Source organism: Schistocerca serialis, chromosome 5, assembly GCF_023864345.2.
Source record: "Schistocerca serialis cubense isolate TAMUIC-IGC-003099 chromosome 5, iqSchSeri2.2, whole genome shotgun sequence".
NCBI lineage: Eukaryota > Metazoa > Arthropoda > Insecta > Orthoptera > Acrididae > Schistocerca > Schistocerca serialis.
The window spans coordinates 15,407,967-15,414,583 of NC_064642.1; positions in this window are offsets into that span (position 1 = coordinate 15,407,967).

Consider the following 6,617-nt stretch of genomic DNA (forward strand, 5'->3'; position numbering starts at 1 on the left):
AGGACAGGCGGCAGAATCTGGCTCAGCGACAGTGTCAGCCGCAGACAGCACCTGGAACCTGTTTGTCAGACAAATCGGGGAGGCCTTACTTGCGGCCGCCTGGGAAGTCTTTCGCCGCCTGCTTCGCCGCAGGGCGACCTCCCAGTCAGTGCGAGCAGTAACTGGGTTGGCCACCACTGAGGAGCGATCGGAGGACTCTGACGTGCTGGACGTCCGTTGGATCCCCACGGCCTGCTCACAACAGTGGTGCCCATCCACTGCAGCCTCAATCTGTGTAACCGAAGCCCTCACAGCCCGAAACTGAGAGCGAAGTGTCACCAACTCGGCTCGCATCCGCACACAACAATCGCAGTTCCTGTCCATACTATAGACCGTGGAAAACTAAACTATGCAGATAAACGGACTATCGGCACGTGCTGCGAAACTCTACTGTAGACCCTAACGAAAACGCACGAACTGTGTCTAGTAATATGCAGATATTCAAAAACCTAACTACCGAAGCGCTCAGGTGAAACTAAATAATTCGGCACTGATTAGGAACTTGTGATATGTCACAAAATCGATTTACTTTCCAACGCAAACGAAAACGCGAGAAGTGTGGCTATTAGGTATTAAATTTACACGCAGAAACTCAAACTAAACTGTTAAGGCACAGAGATGATATAATAAAATTCGCTCCTGGTTAGGAAATCGTAAATGTCACAAAAGCGGTTACTTCCCTGTTGCTGCTTGTGTCTCGGTCGGCTGCTACTGCCTGACTCATACGAAGACTCACCCTCCTTAAACCCTCGTCAACCACACACAATCTGTTGGTTATGAAGCCAACTGTGACTCACGAGTGTCCCCGAGCTACATGTATAACGAACATCACACATCAGCTCACAATTAACTTCACCAGGAATGAATTGCGTCCTATGTCTCAGACGCGCGATCCTTCTCCTGACACTGCTATGGGAAGCTAATGTGCTCAGAATCTCTGCTGCACACCCATGAAACCATCATCTCCCGTGTTCAGTTGTTTCTTCTGCTGCAAGCAATCCCACATAAAGTGGCTTGTGGCATCACAGAGAAAACAGCCATTAGGTCTTGCTTCTTAGTTTTGCCAATCTCTTCCTTCATGTACTATGTCTTTTTCCTATTTGACCCCATTCTTTTGCTTAACATACGTAGACACTTCAATCTGCTACACTAACTCCAGTCCTTAAACGTTTGAGAGGATTAGGGAAACATCCCCTGCAAATGACCAGCTGGTTTGACGCCTTCCACAGTATTGGCTAGAATTGCTGTTTTCACTTCTTGAAGACTAAACGTGCGATAGTTGTACATATCTGTTTTTCACATATAATAATCGGCTCCTTTACTCCCTGCTAATGGCCACAACACAGATCGATTAATTTCTGTATTCCTCTATGGAACTACTTTCTCACATAACTGTTGATGGAAGGCCACCACCATTTCCCCTTCAAATATGGCATTAACTACTCTTTGTACTCCAGTATGAGGATACAATAACAGTAATACTTCCACATACTTTAACCAAAAGATTAATTTACATTCACTTAGTGATAGCACACAATATAAACGTTTTGCAGTCGCTGGTTTTGAATCCACAGCAACTCTCAATTAGTCTTTATTCCTGCTAATGTATGAGGTAATCTAGTGAACTACATGTCCCACATTCTAGCTTCCAGCTCTGGTAGCTCTACCTGGTCTGTTTGATTAACCTCCTCGCTTGCTATAACATTTAAATCTCATCTGCTACCTTGCGAGGATGTTCACACATTAATTCACTGTTAACAGTATCTGCCTGCGATGCCCTCCACTGTAAGTTAATTAGTTCTTCCTTTCTGCTTCCTGCGCTAGAAACCTCGAATCGTTAACCCTATTTACATAATGCATAGTCATAGTCTTCACTCTATCCAAAAAATGATGCATCTACATCAGTGTCAATTTATTGTTGTCAAATCCACACTCAATTGCAATAACCCACGCATCACCTGTCAGAACTGTTGCGACAACTTGGCCACAGTGCTTGTAGTTGTTCACCGTTGAATGGATACTTCAGAAGCCAACTCTTCTTATGTGGCCTTGCTGTGGCTCGTGCCTCCACAACAGCCATATCTACAACCAAACAAAGGAAACCAAGACACAGTTCCTCAACATTTAATGTCAATGCTGTGTGTACCAAGCTAGCACAACACATAACCAAGCTCTGCTAACAGATTGTAGCTTGCTGGACCAACAATCAACAGGTCTGTGGATCGAAACCACACTCTGCTACAAATTGTAATGCCAGAATTGGGCAGGGTGGGCCTTGGAGTTGAGGCTGTCCAGTCATCAACTTCTTTTATAACAGCATTTATTAACAAACACACTGGGCGATTTTGCGATGATGTTTCAAACTTTCATCATCACAAAATCATCCTGTATGTCATTACACTGACATCAGTATAAATGTTTGTCAGTTAATATAAAAATAAATAATAGTCTACCCAGAAATAATTCTTACCTAATAATGGACAGAGCACAATTAATAATAATAATAATAACGATAGTAATAATAACATGAGAATAAAAATTTTCATAAAGAGGTACAATATTTCCAAACAATAATCTTATTTGGTCCCAGTGGCATACAAGTGGGCACAAACCCTGAAATAATGAACAGAAATTAAAAGCTTTGCAATATCAACCTGAGGTGATCTTGTAAGTGGGCAACCGTAATAACATATTTTGCTAAATGAACAACGACGCAACAAGAGCTACACTCTACTACCAAGAAACTCCACCAGCGAGTACACTAATACGACTGAGAACATGACTACACAGGGCTATGTATTACATTGAGAAGTAACAGTATCTTAACACAGAAAAATTTACAGCTATGTACAATGATTGAAACATGACACCTGCATGAACACAAAACACGATACATAAGTCATCTACATCTACATGAATACTATGAAAATCACACTTAAGTGTCTGGCAGAGGGTTCATCGAACTATCGTCACAATAATTTCGAACAGCGCGGAAAAAAACGAACACCTATATCTTTCGTGCGAGCTCTGATTTCCTTTACTACATTATGTTGACCTTTTCTCCCCATGCAGGTCGGCGTCAGCAAAATATTTTCGCATTCCCAGGAGAAAGTTGCTGAATGAAATTTCGTGAGCAGATCCCGCCGCAGCGAAAAACACCTTTGTTTTAATGATGTCCACCCGAAATCCTGTAACACTTCAGGGACACAGGGACACTCCCTCCCCTATTTCGTAACAGTATAAAACGTGCTGCCCGTCTTTGAACTTTCTCGATGTACTCCGTTCATCATACCTGATAAGCATCCCAGACAGCACAGCAGTACTCGGAAAGAGGGCGGACGAGCGAAATGTAGAGTCTCTTTAGTAGATTTGTTATATTTTTTCTATCTGCCAGTAAAACGTAGTCTTCTATTTGCCTTCTATACAACATTTTCTATGTGTTCTTTCCAATTTACATTGTTCTTGATTGTAATTCCTAGGTACTTAGTTTAAATTTAGAGCCTTTACATTTGACTGATTTATCGTCTAACTAAGGTTTTAAGGATTCCTTTTAGCGCTCATGTGGATGACCCCGAACTTTTCATTATTTAGAGTCAATTGCCAATTTTGGCACTATACATATACCTTTTCTAAATCGTTTTGCTATTTGTTTCTATATTATGATAACTTTACTAGACGATAAACGACGACATCATCTGAAACGACCAAAGACAGCTGCACATATTCTCTCCCAAACCGTTTTTGTCTCCTAAATCGTTTATATAGATAAGGAAATGTGGAGGGCCTATAACACTACCTTGGGGAACGCCAGAAATCACTTCTGTTTGACTCGATGACTTTCCGTCAGTTACTACGAACAGTGACCTCACTGACAAGAACTCACGAATCCAGTCTTATAACTGAAGCGATATTCCATAAGAAAGAAATTTCGCTACAAGCCACTTGTGTGGTACAGTGTCAAAAGCGTTCCGGAAATCTAGAAATACGGAATCAATTTGAAATCCCTTGTCAGCAGCGCTCAACACTTAGTGTGAGTAAAAAGCTAATAGTGTTTCACAAGAATGATGTTTTATAAATCAGTGTTCACTGTGTGCCAATGGACCGTTTCTTTTTAGGTAATTCATAATGTTCGAAATCAATATATGTTGCAAAATCCTGCTGCATATCGACGATGACGATATGGGCCTGTATTTTAGTGGAATGCTCCTACTACCTTTCTTGAATTTGGTGTGACCTATGCAACTTTCCAGTCTTTGGGTACGGATCTTTCGTCGAGTGAACGGTTGTATATGATTTTTATGTATGGAGCTAATGCATCAGCATACTCCGAAAGGAACCTAATTGGTATTCAGTCTGGACCGTAAGACTTGCTTTTATTAAGTGATTTAAGTTGCTTCACTTCTCTGAGGATATCTGCTTCTAAGTTACTCAAATTGTCAGCTGTTATTTATTCGAATTCTGGGATATTTACTTCGTCTTCTTTGTTGAAGGAATTTCGGAAGGCGGTGTTTTGTAACTCTGTTTTGGCAACACTGTAGTCAATAGTACACTACTGGCGATTAAAATTGCTACGCCACGAAGATGACTTGCTACAGACGCGAAATTTAACCGACAAGAAGAAGATGCTATCGTATGCAAATGATTAGCTTTTCAGAGCATTTACACAAGGTTGGCGCCTGTGGCGACACCTACAACGTGCTGACATGAGGAAAGTCTCCAACCGATTTCTCATAAACAAACAGCAGTTGACCGGCGTTGCCTGGTGAAGCGTTGTTGTGATGCCTCGTGTAAGGAGGAGGAATGCGTACCATCACGTTTCCGACTTTGATAAAGGTCGGATTGTAGCCTATCGCGATTGCGGTTTATCGTATCGCAATATTGTTGCTCGCGTAGGTCGACATCCAATGACTGTTAGCAGAATATTGGATCGGTGGGTTCAGGAGGGTAATACGGAACGCCGTGCTGGATCCCAACGGCCTCGTATCACTAGCAGTCGATATGACAGACAGCTTATCCGCATGGCTGTAACGGAACATGCAGCCACGTCTCGATCCCTGAGTCAAGAGATGGGGACGTTTGCAAGACAACAACCATCTGCACGAACAGTTCGACGACGTTTGCTGCAGCATGGACTATCAGCTCGGAGACCATGGCTGCGGGTACCCTTGACGCTGCATCACAGACAGGAGCACCAGCAGTGGTGTATTCAACGACGAACCTGGGTGCACGAATGTCAAAACGTCACTTTTTCGGATGAATCCAAGTTTTGTTCACAGCATCATGATGGTCGCATCCGTGTTTGGCGACATTGCGGCGAACGCACATTGGAAGCGTGTATTCGTTATCGCCATGCTGGCGTATCACCCGGCGTGATGGTATGGGGTGCCATTGGTTACACGTCTCGTTCACCTCTTCTTCGCATAGACGGCACTTTGAACAGTGGACATTACATTTCAGATGTGTTACGACCCGTGGCTCTACCCTTCATTCGATCCCTGCGAAACCCTACATTTCAGCAGGATAATGCACGACCGCATGTTGCAGGTCCTGTACGGGCTGTTCTGGATACAGAAAAGGTTCGACTGCTACCCTGGCCAGCACATTCTCCAGATCTCTCACCAATTGAAAGCGTCTGGTCAATGGTGGCCGAACCACTCACTACTCTTGATGAACTGTGGTATCGTGTTGAAGCTGCATGGGCAGCTGTACCTCAACACGCCATCCAAGCTCTGTTTGACTCAATGCCCAGGCGTATCAAGGCCGTTACGGCGAGAGGTAGTTGTTCTGGGTGCTGACTTCTCATGATGTATACACTCAAATTGCGTGAAAATGTAATCACATGTCAGTTCTGTTATATTTGTACAATGAATACCCGTTTATCATCTACATTTCTTCTTGGTGTAGCAATTTTAATGACCAGTAGTGTATTTCCATCGCAGTCGCGCAAACAAGGCATTGATTGTGTCCTGCCACTAGCATACTTTACATTCGGCCAGTTTCTCTTTGTGTTTTCTGCCAGGTTTTGAGTAAAGTTTTCTTTGTGGATACAATTATAAGCGTCTCGCCCTGACGTCCACGCTAAATTCCGAGCTTCTGTTAAAGATAGCCAATCTTGGAGATTTTGGGTTCGTTTAAATTTGGCGTGTTTTATTCGTTGTGTTCTGACCCATTGTGTGTATTACGGAGGATCAGCTCCGTTGTTTCTTAATTTATTCGGTATATATCTCTCAATTGTCGTCGTTACCATCTCTTTGCACTCAAGCCACATCTGGTCTACACTTATATTGTTGATTTGCAAGGAGTGGAGATTGTATCTCAGGACGACATTAAGTGATCTTTATCTGCTTTTTTGAACAGGTATATTTTCGTTTATTCTTGGAGAATTTGGGGGTTACAATATCCAGTCTCTCTAACACAGTCCTGTGTTAATTAATCCCTGTATCCGTTTCGATGCTCGTTTAGCTCAGGATTATTTGTTGCTACGAGGTCAAGCATGTTTTCACAACCGTTACGCTTCGTGTGGGCTCATGAACTAACTGCACATACCACAATTACTGATGTGGTTTCATACGTACCTA